Source organism: Ischnura elegans, chromosome 1 (genome assembly GCF_921293095.1).
Source record: "Ischnura elegans chromosome 1, ioIscEleg1.1, whole genome shotgun sequence".
NCBI classification, from domain to species: domain Eukaryota; kingdom Metazoa; phylum Arthropoda; class Insecta; order Odonata; family Coenagrionidae; genus Ischnura; species Ischnura elegans.
Window position 1 is genome coordinate 78,995,153 of NC_060246.1, and position 21,937 is coordinate 79,017,089.

The following is a 21,937-nucleotide window of genomic DNA, read 5'->3' on the forward strand; positions in this document are numbered from 1 at the left end:
GAAAAATTATTTACCATCGAAGATTAATTGTCCGATGCTGATAATGAGGATTAGATATGCCTTTATTTATTCTGGATCCTATTATATTCTATAAATCGGCTTTACCATTAAAGTTTCACAGAAGCGCGTTTAAATTGGTGTTTATACTTTTATATGTTGTAAATTGACGGCTAGATACATATTTCCCTTTTCCCTAAGGGGAACATTTGTCACATTGGTGTGAGCTTCATCGGATGATTTAGTTTAAAGTATTGTCTGCGATTAGTTTGAAATTTAAATGAATTTACCATCGGTTTCCCCTGGTCATTTGGGCCTCGAAAGGGCGCTTTTATGTTGCTGAATCTCCTTGTGTGTGTTACAGTCTCCATGCACGCATCCGTGGTGTATTTGAACCGTGGCGTGAAACGCCCAAGGATGAAGGATGAGAAAAATGATCGTGGTTTATTATGGGAGCCTTGTGGGCCGGCGGTGGGCAAGGAGGAGAAAGTGCAGGGCGAATGATTCACTCGAATTTCAGTCAATCATTGCCCGCCGAGTGGATTCCTGAACGTAGCCAAGAGGCCAAAGATGCTTCGTTACGTCAGTCTCGTGGTCTGCAGCAAGAGATTGTGTGGAGGAGGTCGATCCCTCGTCTGTCTGAAAATTAGATTGTTAATGTGGTTTCGCGTAGTTTCTACAACCGTCAATCTCAAGCGAAGCCCTCCTAGACGCTCAGGTTGACTCCGCTCGTGGGATTAGCTTTGGGGAAATCTTTGTTGGGAAGTTGACCGACAGGTTTCGATCTACGTGTTATGTCTGGCATGTTTACTATGCTTTTCAACTCTCAAATTTCATTGTAGTTCACGTATCTTCTCAATTTAGTGTGCAGTAATGGTTGAAAGTCATTGTTATCTGACCGTGAGGTACATACTTTTCCAACCTGAGGAAGAATGCACTTCACGTAGTAAACATAATAATAAATATGTATTGTGATCATAGCCTCGAAAGGTTATAAGTAGTTCATGAATCGAAGTATTTTTCTTCATTTTAGGTCGAAAAACAAGAATCCTCCAGAAATATCTAACAATAAGATACAAAGATTTTTGCTGGTAACGCTTGTTTTTAGCATTGTATTGTGGCAAAAGAATTCTATCCTGATGTATCACTTAAACACTGGGATGTTTGTGCTTGGAATAAATGCTTGTGCAAGTCCAGATGTTTACCGCAGTCGCTTGCGGTTTTCGACCTTTCTTTGAATCGAGTCTTAAAGACTCGTTAGCAATTTGAAGTTGCCAGGTCAACTGCTTCGAAGCCTCGGTCGTGGGAGTCAAGTGAGCGTTGGCAGTGCCGTTGACAATAGGCAGCCCGGTGTCATTTTCATTTGTGACACAAATATAACAGCTGGATAGGCCATTTTGGTTGCATTTATTCTCTTCTTGTCATTGAGGGCCGATTGTGAATTATGAGTTTTCATTCGGTATGCTCGGGTTTTTACTGATGCAAAAGTTTATTTATTTATAAAATTGAATTTTGAGCTTGGGAGGACGCAATTGGGAGTCCGTGCCGTGTGGTTGCTGGTTTTCGTGTAGTGAGTGCTCTATTTGAATTGCTTCGTGTCAAATATTTATTTTAAGCGTACTTTGGCCCTATTAATTTCGTCTCGTTTTATCCATCCCGATAAATGGATGACTTAATAATGAGATTGGACAGTAGTTCCCTGGGAAATACCGCAGAGTGTTTGGAATATTTTTTTGCTCTGCTTCCTCGGAAAAAATGTAGCGATTAGATTTCTCAAGTGCCCTCTGTCGCTCGTCTATAAAATCGACTGATACATTTCTATTTTATCGTCTTTTTAGTTTATATTGCAGTATATTTTCCAGTTTTTGTGTGCATTAAAGGCTGAAATGATAACCTATGTTGGGAAATATATTTACGTACACTTTTACTTTTTTAGAAGGATTGAAAAAGATGGATTTTTGGTAGCTTAGCGACACTAGCAATGAAATTTTAGTTTATTCTTTTTCTTTTATGGAGCCTTTTCTTTTCTTTCAACCTTTGATTTCCGAAATATTGTGGCTCCATAACCATCCAACTGATGGCAGCTCTATAGAGACACACTTTGTGAAGATGAACGTCAAAACTTATTTTTAAAGCTGCTTATAATTTTTAAATCTAGCGAGAACTAAGAGCGTTTAACTTTAGTCAACCAATGAAAAGAATAATTATGTGTGGACGTCTCAATAGTCATTTTACGAATCTTGTAGAACCTAGGTTTTTAAAAAGCTGTGAGTCAGCTAATTTAGACATGAGATTGTTGTGCTGGTTTTATGAACTTGTTTGGAGTACTTGAAGAAGAAAACCTTTGCCTTGCTTATTACAACTTGGAAAGAAACTTTTGATTAATTTGGTGGCATTCAACGAATTCCGCTTCAATGCATTGTTCTTCGATTTGTACATGAAAACACTATTCATTCGGAGACATTTGTTGGGGGATGCTATTTCCTCAGCATTAGCACATCTCTGTCGCCTGTTTCTCTCTAGTTTATCTGATGATCTAATTAACTTTAGTTTGAATATTCTGCCTAATGTCCCTTATCTTTCACAAATTACCATCTCTATCTCGAAAAATTAGGTATCTCTGAATATATTATTGCATATTTACATTTAGCCAATGATATCACGTCCTTTGCATATTAAGGAAATGGGATGCACCGCAAAACCACCAGGGTAGCACCTACCGCGGTCATCTTTTGTGGCCAATGACGGCATAATATTCTTTTCAAAAGAGACCACTGGGCTAGAGGATAGCGGAACTTCCTCCTCCTCTCAAACGTTGCGGATCTAGTTCTGTGGTTGCGGGGAGCACCTGCGGTGACCGGTCTGCAGTCAAATTCTAACACAGAAATATACCCATCATACATGTATCTGCATCGTCCCCTTCTTCTTGTGATCGCTGTAAACTGCTGGGCGATTAAGATTAACCTGAAGAGGAGAGGGCCGTAGTTCATCGTTTTGAATCTGGGTTTTATTAATCTGAGTCGGACTGCATTACCTGTACAATTGCTCGGTTGAATAGCAGTTTTTTTGTCCGTATGTTGAAACTCAAGTTTGCTGGTCCCTGTGAATTCAGCGGGGGGAAGACAATGCACTTAACCAGATGCTCTGGGAGGATTTCGCCCCGGAGTATTTAAAACTTTATTCTAAACTTCTCTATAGTGCTTTTATTGCACATTTATACGCATATGAATTGCCATGAGAAATAAATGTATGTTTCACTGCTGTTCACGCGGCAGGTGTTGGACTACCGCGCTAGGTGCGCTAAGGCCCCTAACACAGAGCATCTCAATAACTAACAAAAAGTGCTTAACAGCCAACCTATTGAGCCTAAAATTATGTCCATTTTTCTAGCCTTTCTGAGTTTTTTTTCCATATTCGCATTCCAACCCTTATTAGATAGGCTGTACCAATCAATGCGTCACGCTTGCCTCGTTCATGCCACGTGGTTCCCTTCCTTGTTTTCCCTGTACGACTAAAAATTGCGCCGAACGCGGTTGCAATTTCCTCTGCGGTCCAAATTTATCTGCTGGAGGATTGCTGGAGGATGGGCACGTTTCCCAGCTCCGCTCCTCCCTAGCTCCCTCTTTCCTTGTCGTAGTCGTCCTTGCCATGCATCCGACCCGCGCCACGCGCGTCACATTCAAGAATGTTACAGTGGAGGATTCTCTAGTCTGCCCCTAGATGTGCTTCACCCACCGTGCATTTCAATGGGCTTACTTACGTCACCACCTGCGTTGCTGATGGGCAGAGTGACCCGAATTTCCCGAAGAAAAATGTTATAATTGGGGATTTTAACCGAAATCTATCAAATTCACAAATTCTATTCTATTGTAAATCATCATCATCATTAGCCAACAATCCTAAGATTGGTTTGACCATACAGGAACCTCTATGGGTTTGACGCAGCTCTCCATTTTTCTCTCGTATCCGCTAATCTTTCCATAGCGACGTATTTCTTCTCTTTTACCTCCTTTATAACCTGTCCTATGTAAGTCATTCTGGGCCGTCCCTTGCCGTTTTCCCCTTCCACTTGTCCTTCAACGATAGTCTTCATCAGGCCATCGTGACTCAAAATGTGGCCAACTAAGTTTTCCCGTCTCCTGTTTAAGGTTTTTAGGAGGCATCTCTTATCTCCCACTCTTCTTAGCACTTCCTAGTTACTAATACGGTCAATCCATTTTATCTTCATCATCCTTCGGTAGCACCACATGTCGAATGCTTCCACTCCTGACTTATCTACTGCTGTCAACGTCCAACCCTCGCTTCCCTCGAGAAACATAATCCATATGTAGCATCTGATGAATTGTTTCCTTACTTTTATACTTGTATTCTCAGCTGTAAGAAGATTCTTCTTTTCGTAGAAAGCTCTCTTCGCATGCGCTATTCTACTATTTCTTTCTTGCTTCGTCCATCTTTGGTAATTCGGCTTCTCAGGTAAGAAAACTCTTTCACCTCTTTAAGCTTATGCTTTCCTAGGTTAATCTTTGTACCCCAAGGGCGTACCCAGGACTATGGGGGGCAAGATATGGTCTAGGGGGAGAGCAAGTCAAGTTGTGACATTAGTTTATGAGATTATTTCCTGGAAAAAAATAGTTTTATTTTAGTTACATATCTTTTACTAATACACATCATTTTCGTGGGCTTGAAGAAAATTTGTTGAATAAATTCGTGTCAATTCAGTACTGATTTTTCTTAAAGACCTTTGCAATTTTTGCTACTGGGGGGGCAGCTGCCCCCCTTCCCCTCGGTGGGTACGCCCATGTCTTAGCCTCTTCTCTTTTGCTGCGAACTAATATCTTAGTCTTCTTTTGGTTGATTTTCAGCTGATATCTGGCCATTGTCCTTTCCATAGTTGTCAAATTCTTCTTGAAAGCCTTCTCTGTCTCGGCTGTGACTGCTATGTCCATTGTAAATATTGAGAATATATGGATCGCTATCACCTCTCCGTCGCGATATTTTTGAGAGCCGATTTAATGCAATCAAAACGGCTAAATAAATCGAGTTAAAGCGGGACGGACTGGTGCCTCCTCTATGCAGTCCACTTTGTTGGTATTGCTCAAAGGCCGCGGCGCGACGTACGGATTTCCCCCCAACTCTTTCTTATTTGTTTTCGCTGACCACAGGGGCTCCTTTCTTGGCCTTTCTCGGTGATGTCGTAATCCAGGCGTTTATGGTCGATTTGATTGATTGAAGACGTGTAATAGTGGGGTTAAGGTGGTCAGATGACTTTTCGATGAATTTCAGCGGTATTCAGGTGGCGAGGGTGAAAGATAACAATGCCTTTAGATTTCGCCAGAAACGATTGACTGCCAGGTTGGTTTACATTAATCCTTGCCCAGCGAACCCGTTCTCTTCGGTAATCAACCGCTCTTGTGGTCACGCGCTTACTCTATCAACGTCGTCTACATTCTGACCTTTATTTTCATCATTATTTAGCCTGCTGGTTTCTTGATCCATTAATAGGTACTCAGCAATTTTTTTCGGTACAATTGAATGCGGTATAATCGGCATAATCCTACGGATTACATGTAGTTATGGTATTTATTCTGGGTCAATAAAGGCCTCCCTTCGTTATTCTTGTGATTTTTCTATTTTGTCTCATAAAAATTTATTAAAATAATTATAAATTGTAGCTTATATTGGAATTTTAGGCAGAGAATAATTTATGTATTTTCAGTATCGCAGTATATCTACTTGTATGTTGTATGTGGGCGAAATATATCACGCACCCGTTGCTCAATTTCGAATTTTGAATGCGATTTGATTTATTTTCAGAGGCACGGATTGTTACCGAAAGTAGCAACATGCATTATATTTTATGTGAATCGTTCATCTCTTGGCTCTTACTTTTTTAACAGATATTATTTGTTGCTATCTTTTATTTTTCGCCCGACTTCCGCCACTGCATTTAATCCACTTGTTCATAAAATTCCTTCTATGATGCCGGAAATCATAAAAAAACGAGTATCTGGTAAATATTCAACCAGATGACGTATTTCGTGGAATGAGATATTTTTAAGTCATCCTACTATTTATGAATGTTGGTCACACTCATTAAGGTTGCGCCACTGCACATACCTCTATGTGGCTGTGGTTAGCTCCAACCAAGCGCGCAGTATTCCATTTTCTTCAAAAGTTGGCCAACCGCGAAGGCTATGATAAGTTCTTAAAGGAGACTTGCTGTGATTTAATTTTAATTCCTCGTGAGTTTCCATGATCAACTAAACTCTCCGTATCCAAATCCAAAGTTCCGTTCTTCGTCGTAATTGAATTCCGATAAAAGCGAATAATCCAGTCGCTATTTTAAGTCCCATGCTGCTTTTCACGGAGGCCGCGCTCTCTCTGATAATCGCATGCCATTTAATGGTCGTGTGTTCCAGATTAGGTCTCGCGAGGGAAACGTTGCTCGTTTCTCTGGCTTTGCCCCGCTGCTCTCGATGTCTATCGCCCGCGTATTCATATTCCGTTTGCAGCGAATTCAATTTGCCGTTCTCACGGCCTGTTTTTATGCCGGAATACTGAAAGAATGCCAGGAACTCAAGCATGCATGGGAAGAATCTGAGGTATAATGAACCCAATGCATCCTAAGTGCCCCGGTTTTATCCCATTAGTAGGCATACCCTTAATCACCATTGGCCTGTGCATCGCGTTTCTGGTTGCTGTTTCAATATTGGGTGGGCCGTTCGCTACTATATTTTACCCGCGCTGCGATATTACTTCTAATTGAACTATCTGTTGCTTTGCAGTCTGAGGAAAAATAGATATATTTTCCAATTTTTCCATGTTTCGAACACAGGATAAGTGAATAAACATGTGGAATGAGCAGTCATCGCGCTTCATTATGTAGTCTGGTTTTGGTTACAAAATCTCAGGAGGAGCTACTTTTCAAGTGTAATGTTTCTGACATTTAATGTAAACATTTATGTTGACTCAATAATTTTTTTGATTCTTGGCAAATAAAAGAAAAATCTTGCGGTGTATCTTGGCCAGGGGCAACCTCTACACACTGTAGGCCACGTGTGCTGCTTAGTCATGATGTCATTTTCAATATATGCTTCTTTACAGCCAATGTCTCTACATTTGCTGTAAAGAAGCATATTACTTTGCATTTTCGTAGTCAAATTGTGAAACATATTCGCATTACATTAATCAAATAAGTTGACCTTAACTACATTTTATTTTTTACTTATAAAAACGGACTTAGGAACAATAGTTTGCGAATTTTCGTAGTCAAATTGTGAATCATATTCGCATTACATTAATCAAATAAGTTGACCTTGACTACATTTAATTTTTTACTTATAAAAACGGACTTAGGAACAATGGTTTGCGAATAAATAAAAACAGCTTTATTTAAATAATGCTGTTGGTAACAACGAAACGCGTACGTATCGAAATAAAACTCAGTGGAAATATTGCAATGTCCAATTTCATTTCTATTAAAATATAAGGATCTCATGTTTAAGGAATCCTATTAATTGTCAGATATTATTTTTACTTTCTTCATTATAATTACTAATGGTATTTGAAGTTTTTATGTATGTTCCTGAAATAGCTAAGCGTGTTTGAATACTGCTGATGGCTTTAATTCCATCATTGCAGGTAACTCATATCGAAACAAACAAACAACAACGGTGCCAATAGCTGTTCACTGTACTGAAAATGGAAGCTATTCCTCATCCGCAAACGTAATGAGTTATACTCCTATAGAATTGTTGAGACGATTCCATGGACGTTTGCCTTGTGACAAGAGACGGCATTGATGGTTTGATGTGACGTTGAGCTCGAAAATTTCCCCGTCCTTCACGAATAATTCTTGGGAAAATATAATCCTTGGCAGGGGTATCTCTGAGGTCGTCCAATAATGGGTAATTATATACGAAATTATGTGAAGGGTGACGGATACTCTGACTCAGTCTCAAGATGCAAGTATGCTTCATGCATCGCATATTTTAGCATAGGAAATTGTGAAGTAGTTTTTTTCCATATGATATCTTCAATTTGCAATGATGGATGCTCTTTCCTTGTCTGCTCGTGAATTATGCAAAAAATGTGTTTATCCCCTTTCCCGACTGTACACGTGATTTTTAGAATATCTTTTTTCGTGATATGATGTAAGAAAGATACCGAGTTCCATTCATTCCTTGAGTGCGGCAAGTGCGTCATATGACGATTGAGAGTTTGCATCGAGATTCTTATCAAATTGTGAGGCATGAAAGCGGATTTGGTATACAAAATTATCATTCACCTATTCTTAGTACACTCAAATTCTGTATTGTCACTGCTACTTGTTTTTGTATGAAATTATATTCCCTGCATTTTGAGACGCACGAGGAAAGTGCAGTGTAAATCTGATTTCGTCATCCTTCTCCTTCGTTGTGATTTTATGCATGGAGATTGGGAACCTGCTAAAACCTCTTAAAATGCACTTCTTGCTTTCTAACGTGCCCACATAAAAAATATTTTTTAATCGGTATTCGCTTGTCGAGGAAAGTAATCGCATTTTAAAATAATTACAATGCTGGCCTAATACGGGGAGGTAAAACCATAAATGCGTCAGACACTGGAGAAGTGCACCAAGTTACGATCAATTTTCCGTCAAAGTTGTCAATTTTTTGCGACAAAATAAAAAAAAATCTTTTCCGTATTTCTTTAGTTGGTGGCAGTCATTTTACTGGGTGGGTCTTTGTCTGTTGTCGTGGTATTCAATTTTTATTGTTAAATTCATGACACATATGCCTGTGATTAATTTTTTTGATTCCACGAAGAAGAATCCCAGTATGGGAAGTCGAACCAAAACGTGTTTTATACTGCTTCCGGCGCATACAAGAGCTTTTACGATTCAATCACAGCCCACTCCAGAAAGTATCATGTCCTTCTCTGAGCTCCCACTCCTGTTCTACAGAAAAGAAGACACTGAAATGTTGCCTTCTTCTTTCTGGAATGTCCTTATGTAGTATTTCGGTGTTTTTTATTCCACTTGTGAGCAGTGTGGCTGGTTTTCCCAGCTGTTTTTTGTTATAAAATCGAGGAGTCCTCGTTGATTTTGCGTAGTACTCTTATTTAGGGACTTATTTGCGGACTGGCCGGTAACCCTCAATTTCCGACATATTTTGTGACCTTTTTTACGTAATTTTGAATTTACTGATTTAAATACATTACATGCGTGCTTAGTTTTTATATTGGTCATCCAATCGCACCGCTTAAGTATTCCATTGCCGCCATGACGCGTATTTTCACAGCCTGCCGTGGTGCAATTCTGAACCAGATTACCTTCTAATGATTCTGCTTGATTGGTCGCATAGCGTAATTTTAGCTTCTATGTTCTTAATGCCATGCCGGCGCAATTTTTTCAAGCATGAAACCAAAGCGAGTCGTGGTAGAATGCCTTCGGTTTTCTCAGATATATTGTCTACTATTGGTACATAGACTTTTGAATATGCGAATCTGAATCATTTTCGTGACAGTCGAGTAGTATATACCAATGAAGATTGGCTTTCGGTATAGATTTTGTGTTCGCTAATTTATTCGCCAAAAATGAATTTTGATTGACAGGTAACAACTAACTGTCCTCTAACGTTTCATTTTCCCTGTGGTATGCTCTACGTTCCACTAGTCATATTCTATTTATTAATCACGGAAAAGCTACTATGTTGTGCTTTTCCTTCAGAGAAAGCGTTTAATATCGGCCATTAAAAATATCCTTGTGCGTATGAGATCATTTAGCTTGAATAACTGACTGTGAAAACGATTATATTTAAGGGGAGATGAGGGGCGGATTCCGTTTTCGAAGGCAATACCTTGGATTTACTTGCATTCTATGCTTTATTTTGCCGTAATCACAATCTGGCTAAAATTGAACATTAATTTTAAAATATTTGAACATTTTCGTGGCTTGAAATGATTTATTACTTGTTACAGATTAAAGCAGCAATGATGGCTAACATCATAACCTCAAGAATTTAAGATTTCTTTTTTCTTGTTCATTTGAATTGTAAAGAATGTATGCTGATTTGAATGCCATATATCCATTTTCTTATCAATAACGTACATTAGTTTCATAGATCTCCAATCTAATCGAATGTCTCTGTATTGCTTTAAGTGTACCACGAATTTTATGGAAAAATCCTAATCACTTGCATATGTATAGTATACGTCAATATGTATATATGAATGAATTATGCGTAAAAAAACTCAAAATTAAAGCCTTTGCATCTTGATGGAAATTTATTCGAACTCTTTTTGGAAAATATCCTATGTATTCTAAGTATTCGTATGGAAGTTTCACAGGTTTAGTAATAATACTTATTTGAGACATATTTGCAATCATACATTCGACTCACACCATATATTATTGGGCACACTATCATAACTCTTCGGGTTACTTTATTTTGATGCCAGCACTGATAATTCTCTTAATTCACGTCAGCGCACGCGGCCTTGGGACAACGCCTCGCATGGTGAATAGATGAGATAAAATTGAAAAGCATTGAAAGTCATTCATTCATGCTTTCCTGTTGTCCACGAGCTTCCTCTGTTTACCCAAGCCTTGCCGTACTGGGCTCCCTCTGTAAATCGGGGTTGTTTCTTTGGTTTCCTAAATTGCTTTCATTGTTTTTGTTTGCATATCAGATTCCAGCATAGTTCAGTGACTTAAGTTTTGACGATACGAAGAACTTGTTGTTATGAGTCCGCGATTATCACTAATTAGAGCTGAACCATGGACAGCGTCTGAATCATCCCCTTGCTGATATTCTTGTTGTGACCAACGTTTTGGATCCAAAACATTGACATAGGAGTGAATTTGTAATTCGGATGAATTCCAATGGAATGTATTACTCATTAGGTTTCTATATACAAGTAGAATCCAAGTGTGAATCCGTGTTTAATTTTTAAATATTCTTCAGAATCCCGTATCTAGAATACCTTCCTCAGCTGTGACAGAAGTATTAACAACATTTTCCGCTAGAAAGGATGAATTTTTCTAAAAATATGTAATTGTCATGTTATTAGCAGCAATATCGTGGTACAAGTGCTGCCATTGTTTGAAAAAAAATCGGCTGTGCACATTGTTTATTGTGCAATAAAGTCACCAAGAAGCTTGTCGCTATTAGGCATAAGAAATTCTTTGTTTATTAAGAAAATACTGCTCCATGAGCAAATGCGTTAAGTTGGGAGGTTTCACTCTCTAATTTAACGCTGTTAACCGTCCGCTCATCTTGCATTTGATTGTTAAGGGGTAGGTTGTAATTTGCACATTCGATTTTCAAGTTCATTTGGCTCTCCGAGAGGTTTGGTCTCAGCGGAGCAACACGCTTGCTTCCCAATCTTGGCGACACACCCATACCCTTCCATCCGTTGTTGGGTTAGCATTATCTGTGTTTACCGTGTAGCCGTATCTAGCAAGCAAGCCTCCACGTGAAGCCGCTCATCTCATGCGAATGCCCCTCAGTAACTCTGACCACGCCTCAAATCATAGTGTTTTCCAACATACTTCCTCTTTCAACATTTTGATTCATAACAAGGTCAACTAGTAAGGATAATATAACGTAAGGCTAAAAAATGCCGTGTTTTAATCGCTCTTCTCTCATTTAAGTTTGGATTTAAAAAATATCGTTACCAATTTGATGTTTATTTGCAAAATAATTCTTTCGGAGGCATCAGGTGTCCAGATAAGTCAATCGTTGGCGCTCTTATATTAGCCTGCCTTGCTCGTAGCACATTCGCCTGTGAGTGCTTTCTTCATCTATTCGTAGCCATTATTTAAACCTGATTTTTTATATCCTCGGAAAGAAAATATACATCATCCCGTTCAATAACACAGGGGTACGGAGTTCAACGCTACAACTTTATGGAAACAGTTGCTTTTCTACATAATCTCCGTATAAGTCAGATAGAAAGTACGGTACAATATTTTGATAATTGAATTAAGATATGAGATAATCCCTCTCCTATTTGAGGAAGTGGAGAGACATTAAGGTATAGAGGGAATCAGGAGAAAGGAAACATGGCTAGTTGATGAGATGACCGAATGCCGGAATGAGGCGAGCGCTATTTATATATAGGCATTAATCGGTGCTTGCCGGCATCCACAGATTAACCAATACGGCTCCCTGGAAGAGTCCTAAAAACTTGAAAGCGGTGATAATTTTCTATAATAAACTAAGTACCAGCCTCGATAACATTAAATGCTTGTGGGGGTGTGGTGTGCTTGTGGAAGTCCAATTGCATGCTGCATGCTGGTGATTGATCACCCCCTGCCAAACACCCTAGAGGTGGCTCGCAGGGTATTATATAGATGTAGATGAAGTTATTCAATTCTATAAATTTAATTTATGTCATTTGTTGTGCTTACTCTGTTTCATCGTGATGGAATGTACTATACGTCCCGCGAAATTGAGACTGACGGTATGACATTTCTATTATTTACAGTGCGTTCCAGGTGTGGAGTCTGGTGGAGTCACCAACCGCGCACGTTTGAGGTTGCACCTGAGTTACCAGTAAGGTGAGCTTACTTACTCTTAACACTATAGAGTGTATGAACTTTTTTCCGTGAAATTTTTCAGTTACGAAGATTGTGAGTGTCTCAGCGGGAAAGTATTAACGATTCTAGGCGAATTGTATTTATCAGCGCAATTTTGACTAGGAACTCCTTCCACTCTTGAGAAATCGATTCTGTTTGTAACTCGTGCGAATATTTCCCGATATTCGTGGATGATCTTTGTCAAGCGTGTCTTTACAGCTCTGAGGTATTTCAGTCGTGCAAACGTGAGACTTGCTTGAAACACGTCAGCTCACCGATATGTCCGAATAGTGTGATAAGTATGAGCTGCTATATTATCGTTGTTGGTTGATTTATTGATGATCGTTTGATATTTTCTCTCCTTAGATGGAGTTCACTTCCTAGGATGTTCATTTGTGTTCATGGTGTATGTTTTCTGGATTATCATTAAAACATTGAAATTAGCGATTCAATTAACATTGGAGGACTATTTGTTCACATGAATAGGAAAAATATCCTCATTTCCTTTGAGAGATTCGGGTTGATATATATAGTGGCTCCAGGATCGTCTTCCTAATACGAGGATTCCGCTCAAATCCTCGCGGGGGCAGAGGTATTTCAGTGTAATCCTAATCCTTGCTTCGTGCCAAGTGTAGGTTACTTCAAGTTCATAAATTTATTTCACGACCATATAAACTTCTATAGGTAATCTTAAAGCTTCGTCAATATAATCTTGAATGCTATATTAATCATTGGTAATTGGTGAAACGAACTTAGTTGTCGTGGTTTATTCTCCATAGGTGTCTGTATTTATATCCAGCCTGGATATTCGCAAAACCTTAAACTTTAGGGCTCTGGTGGCAGTAGTTAAGAATATCCGATTTTGAAAAAAAATAGGATCTGTAACCATGGCATCTTTCCCGCGGATGGAAATTTTGATCTAGGAAAGTCATTTTTCAGCCCACCTAAATGTACAGAATCTGTCGCATTGGACGCTAAGTCTTATTCCATTTGGAGTTCCCGTTATGAGAAGATTTACTCCGACGCCGAGTTTCTCTTTTCCCAGCCTACACTGCGGATCGAACGAACTAAGGTATCGATTATCTACTCCTTCGATCTGGCAGCGAAAGATTTCTTTATGCCATAACAATCGACATTTGTGTGCAGTGTGGTGAAATGAAAATAATTTAGTTGGTTCCACCTAATTCAGTAGCTTAAACGCAACCAATTTATACCATCTCTGGCTATCGTCTGTGATTTTTCACTGCCGTTATAATGTTTGAATTCCGCCTAGCATCTTCACTGACTACCGCGTTTTATAATCAGGATTTTATTTCATTTTTTTTAATGTTTCAAACGTCGACGTTGGGACTTCTCTCAGTATCTACGTAAGTACTGCGCCAATCTTTGCTAAGGATACGCTTTATCTTGTTTTGACAGTATCACTTTCCGCTTTCACCTGAGATTTTCACCCGGGATTATATCAGTTTGTCCATTTACCGTGCTAACCTCCGCCCACGGAATATGTTTGCGTAGGCGTGTGCGCGTTCGTGTCGCGTGGTGACGCAGGAGCAAGCGGGATTCTCGTCGCTTTGAGTGTTCAGAAGTCCGCTTTTTACGAGAATCTTCGCCATTGTGTGCGCGCGGGATGATCGTCGTGTTTGTGGAACATGGCTGCATTGTCGAGAGCCACTGCGCCAGTCGTGCGTGTCTCCTTTGTGGCCCGCGCAGCATGTAACTAATTCACTCCTCATTCAAATATCAGTTTTTCTAGAAGCGGCGAGTGACGTCAGCACGCGGGTGATTGCGTGCGCCACGGTGTCTTCATATATGTATAGTTGCGGAGGTGAGGCCCACCTGGTTGGGCGTTGTTTCTTTAGCGTGCTCAAATAATACTGCGGCGAATTCACGCCTAGTGGCGGGACTACACACTTTTGGCAGGGTTGTATTCACATTCTAAATGAAATGAAGTTCGAAGGCTCGGCTGACTTTTGATAATTTTTGCGATCTATACCATAGCAATCATAATACCCCTTGTTTTTATGTTGAAATAACTACGTTGTCTTTTTTAGGCATCAATGATTACTTTGATGTCTGGTGGAAATAAAAATATGCTATCATGATATCCTGTATATATTTTTCTATTAACATGTAAATAATCATTTGCTAAATCCTTTACAAATTCATTTAAAAGAAGAGAAAGTGAGCTACCGTTAAGTAAAGCCACAGGTTTTTTTTGTGGTACTTAGAGCAATCTTTCTTGTGCGAAAAATCCACATAGTAATAAATCATTCGCCTTGATTGGGATTCGAACCCGAATCCCTCGATTTCCGGCCGAGTGCTTTAGCCAGTTAAGCTACCGAGGCGTCATTTTCCCCTGTGAAAATTTGTGCATTGCGGATGACTCCCGTAAAGTTATCACCGTGAATAGTCCCGGTATACTTAATTGAAATATTTCTTCTTTGCAGAGTTGAATGTTGCACTGCTCTTTGATCGCTTCTTGTATCCCGTAACTGTGAGGTACCAAATTAAGGGGGTTATCCATGTATCGGATCTTATTTTTCCTTTTGACGGAAATGAAACCCTGAGGAACATTATGGGTGATTATATTTGATTATTATTTACAGTGATAAATTTGGACTCATATAGATTAAAATTCAGGCCACGTGATGTTACCAGTTATATGAATTATCTTTTTCGTGCAGTACACCATAGTAACTTCTTCCTACTTCATAAAAGGAATGCTAATGGACATATCCTTCAAATCAGCCAAAACATCTACACCTACCTCTAATGCAGCAAAAAAAGCAGTAACAGAACGTTGGTACATATTAATTCTAAAAATGGTAAAAATATTCCACCCACCGAAATATTTGACCTGCATCCTTCTTTACTTGAGGAAGCATAATCTCAACGAGATATGTACAGGAACATTTGAAGCTCTCTAATCGCTGGAAAATGTTTGGTATTAAAATTTATTTGTTGTAATGTTGATATTCTACTTTATTAATTAATTATGTTGATATTCTACTTTAAGACCGAGTTCTTCCGCTTCATAAAGACCAAAGTCAGTGATGTTTATTTTATTTATAAAGTTGTTTTATTTCTGTTTACCGGTATATTGAAGAAAAATATCTGAACATTGAAAAAACAATATTTCCTTATAACGGAAGAAATACTTGATAAAATTGAGTCCCCGAACGGTGGGTGCATAACACACATTTAACAGCCGATTTACACCATAAGTTTATATTCCCGCCCGATTTTTTTTTCAATTGCATTTATCTATTTTATACGTTTCTTGCAATTTCTGCGGCGTGGAAAATAGCTTTTTCCTGGTATTTAATAAATTTTATCTCTTCTCATTCCCTCGGATGATTTCTTGAAATCCCTCCTCTTATCGGCGAGTTTCTTAATTTCCTCATTATTTCCTTATAAAATCCAAATCCCGCATGAATTGCACTTCTCAGAAAATATATCGTTGTTTATTAATCCCTGGGAAACTATTTTTGAGTATTAAGGGGAAATTTATAAATAAAAAAAATTGCAGTGTTAAAATCTTCTCTCCGAGGCTTCGCAGCATTAATCTTTCTGGATTGATTTAGATGCTGAATGCTAGAAGGCACCACGTTCCCTCAGCCTTTTCTCAGAACACAGCGAGATCCCAGGCAGGGCTTTTTGTTTGTGATGATCGATAGTAGGCCTGTCCGCTCATTCGCCGGCAGCCATACACGCATCCCGTAGGGGGTCAATGGACACGAAAAGTGGCTTCTCCCATGTGGAATTGAAAGGTGTTCGTTCGTGCGGGAGGCCCATGGGTGCGTTCGATGATGCGATCATACTCCGCCATGGTTTACGGTTTTGATGGTGGGTGGTTCATTTTTGTGAAGTTTTAATGTATGACAGATATATGTCAACGGTCTATCTCTTGCCTACTTTTAACCGACCCTGCTGGAAAATTCAGGGAAATGTTAACTGTTGACTATTCTCCGTCGTTAAAGGCCGCATTGATGCTCTTCACATTGATGCTGTTGTCGGAGAAAATGTATTATAAAAAACACTTTGTGAGACGTTAGGAATTGTACGGAAATAGTCGTTGTTCCCGCAGAGTTGGCTCTTTTGTAATTAACTGTGTAGGAAATAGGTTACGGTTGGATATTAATCTGAATAAATAATTTTGGCGCGGAATGACCCGTACAATTTCCTCTGTAGAAAATGGTAGTCAGTGTTGCTTTTCTAAGAATTTGTGTATGGCACTGGGTCAATTCCCTAGTAGTAATTGCAATAGGATTAACGAATGCCGTTGCTGACAGATTTTTGGACAATTACTTCTGTTGAAGGCAAGGATTAAGTAACAAAATATCGAGTATTTTCATTCGAAACTGATATATACTTCATGGTGGAACGCGGTATCCTAGTGGGTAGAGCGCTTGGCTGCTGATCGAGGTTCAAATCCCGGAGGACGCCTTCGGACATCCCAAGATAAAATACTGGAAGTGCCAGGTGGCCGAGGGAAAGCGAAGTAGCACTACCACAATGTGTGAAATGTACACGCCTGAGGCTAATGAACTTTATCCCCTCGCTTCCTTCCCAAATCAAACTTTCGATTGAATCACGGAGTGAGTGACTGATTTACCCTGACTGATCCTTAGCATTAGTTTCAGTGAAAGTTGTGAGGGAAAGTATATGGCTCTGCTATAAATATTTGGATACATTTGACAAAATGTTTTGTGTGTTGACAGGTAGTACGTAGAATTTAATGCAAACTTTCCTTATAAAAGCATCAGTTCGAAATGTGGTGTGAGAGCCGTCTTTTATAGACCTCATAATGCAAATTTCATTTTATGTAGTAATAAATGTTGATGTTGTAAATTTCATATTCGATCTAATTATCATGAGCCCCCTCCACAATACCTCTCCTCGCAATACAGCCCAATCCAAATGACTCCCCCACACTCCCAAAAAAAATTTACAAGCTACGGACTTGATGATCTGTGACCGTAGAAAATCAAAGGCCATCGCTGACCATCGGCAATCAATCAATATCGTTCGATCTTACGACCAGCATCTGAGCTTCTTGATTGACTTCAGCGTTGAATCTCGATGTAACGTCCAAATTCGCTCGTCGACCTAGCCTATTCCGTGCGGTTTCCAATTCATCTCTCTCTCTACGGTTTCCCTTAATGGGGGTCGGGAAGTGAGCTGATGGCGTTGTCCTGTCCCCCCTCCCTTAATAACCCTCCCACTCAAGTCACTAACTCGTCGCCTGCGGTGCGTGAACGGATGAATCACTCGCCGGTCGTTGTGTAACGGGAACCACGATTTCAATCGTCGCCGCCGCCGCGCCGCCCCCGTGCGTTGGGCTTAGCTTGTGTCGGATTCACGCTGACGACGACAGACACACTGTATGGAGCCCGCAATGTATCGGTTCGAGGCGGTGAATCCTTGCTTCCCATTGAGAGTTGTCGCTTCGAGTACACTGATTCAGGTCACTTGAGAGAGTTCAATGGTATGATTTAAAGGTAACCATTATGGATTTTTTCAGTTTGCTGTTTTGCTGTTCTGCTGTATTGAGTTCAGTTGGCCTCTTTTTTTAAGAGTACGGATTTATTTCGTCCAGCAGTTATTTATCTACTGCGCTCAACGACGCAAACAATTAAGTGTCTCTATTTTTTGGAAGTGATTACGGATTTGATAGGGAAAATATTTTTATAATATTTTATTATTAAAAGATTTATTTGGATCATTTGTTGCTCTTAATACCAATTAATACTGCTATAAGGTACTGTAATACGTATATGTATATAATAAAGTAATCTACATTGCTTTTACCGTGTTAACCGTGACCCAAAATAATTGAAATAGCTTCATCGACTAACATTAGCACTTTCCTTTTTATATGTACTTCATTATTTGTCGTCAGGGTTAGCGTAATCTATTGTGCATTATTTTTTTCGAAATTTTAAATTCCCTATATTTCGGATCATGTATCTCTGTAGTTGAAATGTTCCTGAATATCACTTTTATTATTTTATGGTATGTGTTATAGATTTTGCGTCGGAATAACTCAATTTTATAAAATGCACATGTTTACAAGCCGACTCGACAGCATTTGTTTTTGGTCTCTCCAAATTCTGCGTACTTCGAAATAATCACTATCAAGCCTGAGATAATACTCGCACTTGAGATGGTGAGATTACACGTCATTTTCGAAAGTTATTTAACCCTTATCTTATTTTTAGCTTTTCCAAGTCAGTTTACGTTTCGAATGAATTTATCTCAATTATACGTATAGGTATTAGGCGAGAAATTTGAACATTTAAAGCTAGAATTTCAGCGGACGAGTATTCTCGATGAAAAACATCAGGGAGAATATGGTTCAAATTAAATGGAATGAAGATTTATAGATAAGTAGAGCATGTTTAGGTTAATGATTATGTGCAAATCCAGCGATTAGAAATTGAGGAAGGTATGTAATGCCCTTACCTGGACTCGGTAGTTCCAGGATAAACAAGTAAAACCCTCTGTTGGTGGGCAAAAAAAACGAATTTTTGTGTAAAAATAGATTATTTGATGCTTCGGAGAAAAATGATAGAAGGTAAATATTGGGGAAAATTGATAAGAAAAGCGGGCGAGGTTTGATATGGGGGCTTGCAAAACTCTCGATATTCTTGTAGAAAGTTGGGTCCTCGAAGAACTGCAAGTATTTCTCCGATATTGTCTCTTGAATCCTTGCGAAAATCTGTATCAAAGGTAAATGATCTAGCTTTTGGCCAACTAAGATCATAATGAATTGTGTTTTCACCCTAAAATCGCGAAAAGTTATCGTTATGGTTTAGAAGATTCCACCTCTCTAGTGTGTTATAACTTATGATAATTTTTCCCCGAATACTCCTCGGAAACTGGAGTGCTAAGCTTTGTTATGTAGAATCGAGTAAAAACGGGGAAACATTTGTGGGAAATTGATAGTCCCACCCGAATATATCGCAAGTCCACCTATGTCCATCCATTGCACGTGGTAAAATTCCCTCGTCTAAAATTTATCGCTGGGAAATTTGGCGCTTTGAATACACCGTGGAAGTCGCTGCTGGGAGAGATATATCTTTTGAAGTGTAAATCATTAGATTTGGAGAATTTGGAAACTATTTTGAGATTCCGCATGGTTTTTTAACCATCTTTTGAATTTGTAGTGGTTTTGTATTATCTTTATTAATTACTCTTATACTACCTCTTGATTCATAACAAGTAATTAATTGATAAGAGACTTATTAGTGCTAGAAAACGAATCAAGTATGAGAAAACTACTAGAATATGCGATTACATTGGATTCAACAACGAGTAATGATATTCTACTACGTTTCAAAATCTCTTTCCCCTGTTTGCTTGTTGAAACTAGACTAGTAAATGTTGGCATAAACGGTTACACGACGTGATAGCAGAACTTTCAACACTTTTCTATTCACAGTCATTCATTACTACCAGTTCTGCTGACCTTACTTGTCATTTGTCATTTTGGTAGCATTGCGCGCTCAGCAATATTGTAATGCGGTAGTGTGCTCTTGAAGTATCAAATTATGCCTCTATATTACGAAACGGAGACTTAAAAAACATTGTACCAGCGAGCGTCAAGTTAGTTATAATCGAATTTCGACGCCTGATATATTTTCATTTATTGTGATATTGCATTCGTTATATACTATTATGTATTCATGTGTGTATATATTTGAACCCTCAGACAGACAATAATGTCCCGTAAGCACTCTAATCACATAAAAATTTCTACCACATACTTATCAGTGACTGAAAGGAGTTGTAGAAAAATCAAGGTAGCATCCGTAATTTATTCGTCTTTCTATCACAATATGAAAATGATACTTGAAGAGAGTTAAACTGGTGTCTGTGCATGAATAGTAGCCTTGATTTCGGATTAGCGGTTTATTGAGGCTCGAATGTTGGGGAAAACTCTCGCGTGGACAGGCAGGGTACACTCCTGCACTTAACATATAATCTCATGGTAGCATTTCGTATAGGTTATTATTGATCATTTGACTCTGTGCCACAATTTTTATTACATTTCACCAGTATTTTCAGCGATTTCCAAAATCTTGAGGTAAAACTCATGATAAATATGAATTATGAACTCCGAATGCATTTCCACAGCAATACTTCGATTTGTAACTTTCATTCTGAAGATAAGTTAAATTATTTTTGTAATCTATTGCAAATTCTTATGAAGTGACCTGGCTTCTATTACATTGAGGTAATGTTTTTGGTCCCCTTTTTCAACGATAAGAAACGAGATGAACCATTTGGAGTGATTGCCCTGTCAGGATTATGTGAATGATGCCATTTCAAGGTGTATTCCTCGTTGGATGCAATTGTTTCAAGAAAATTACGCCTGAATGCAAGCAAAATTCATTCAGCCAGGGGCAGTAGCATAACGTGAGCTTATACCTTATGGTGTGGGCTTCAGAGTAAGTTTTTACCCTCTGAAAATCCCACTCAGGATTAAGGGATTCCGTTGTCCCACTTTCATTGGCATTTTTACATTAGGTTTGTTATTGTGGATTAAAAAAGTTTTTGGGCTATGAATTCGTCAAAGAATTTAAAAATATTTTTTTGTTCTATAGAGTTTTGAGTGATGATCATTTTCCTGAAAAATGCCGTGTGGAATAAAATAACTTTGGAGACGGCAATTTTCTCTCATGACCTTCCTGATATAGCGTCTGTGGTGTGAAGTGTGTTGAATAACCTTATTCTAATCTGATGAAGCTTGCAGGTTTGAATGCAAAACTCCAAAATAGCGGTATTATACGAAATAAACCGAGAAAGATCTTCTACTCGTATTGTTTGGTTTGTATCGGCTGCAAATTGGACCGTATCCGCAGCAAGCAGCTCTTGAATTTGGGGCAATGCGGGGGAGGGCTCTTAAAGCGACTGAAGGATGGTGCGGCGGGCACTTTCACTAACACCTGCTTCGCCGCATCTCGGTCCATTTGTTCTCCCTGCGGCCCCTTGGACGAATCGACGGCCGCGCCCCTTACCTCAAATCGGCCATCCCACGCCTTCGTCACGCGGAAGCGCTCGGCGGACCTAACCACTGGGCATCTTGCCAGGTTTCGGCCGAGAAGAGACGTCATCAGCCGGGGTGGAATAGTCCACGGCCAAGGGCTGGGCAATATTCATCGAACCCGGCCCTTTCGGCTTATAACTTCACTATCCTCCCCCCTCCCCCCGTTTCCTTTGCGCCCTAATTTCTTGCAGTCTCGGAGAAGTTTCGCGATCGACCGAGTAACCCCAAGAGCGCAGCGGTCAGTGATTTAGTGCTCGATTCGGTATTGTATGCGTCCTATTTTAACCAAACGGAAAACCACGCCTGCTTGATTGGCCGCGTTTTCA

The 21,937-nt window shown here is 39.3% G+C and overlaps 1 protein-coding gene across 3 annotated transcripts in view; it reads left to right on the forward strand.

Annotated features, from left to right (window-relative positions):
• LOC124163974 overlaps nt 1–21,937 on the forward strand; it is a 98,362-nt gene that overhangs the window by 17,708 nt on the left and 58,717 nt on the right. The window contains exon 2 of one of the 3 annotated variants that reach the window (XM_046541120.1): nt 12,469–12,541. The exons of 1 other annotated variant lie outside the window; for it this stretch is intronic. The gene's annotated coding sequence lies outside the window, so the exon portion shown is untranslated. The remainder of the gene's footprint in view (nt 1–12,468; nt 12,542–21,937) is intronic. One more of the 3 variants, XM_046541124.1, reaches the window with a different exon arrangement.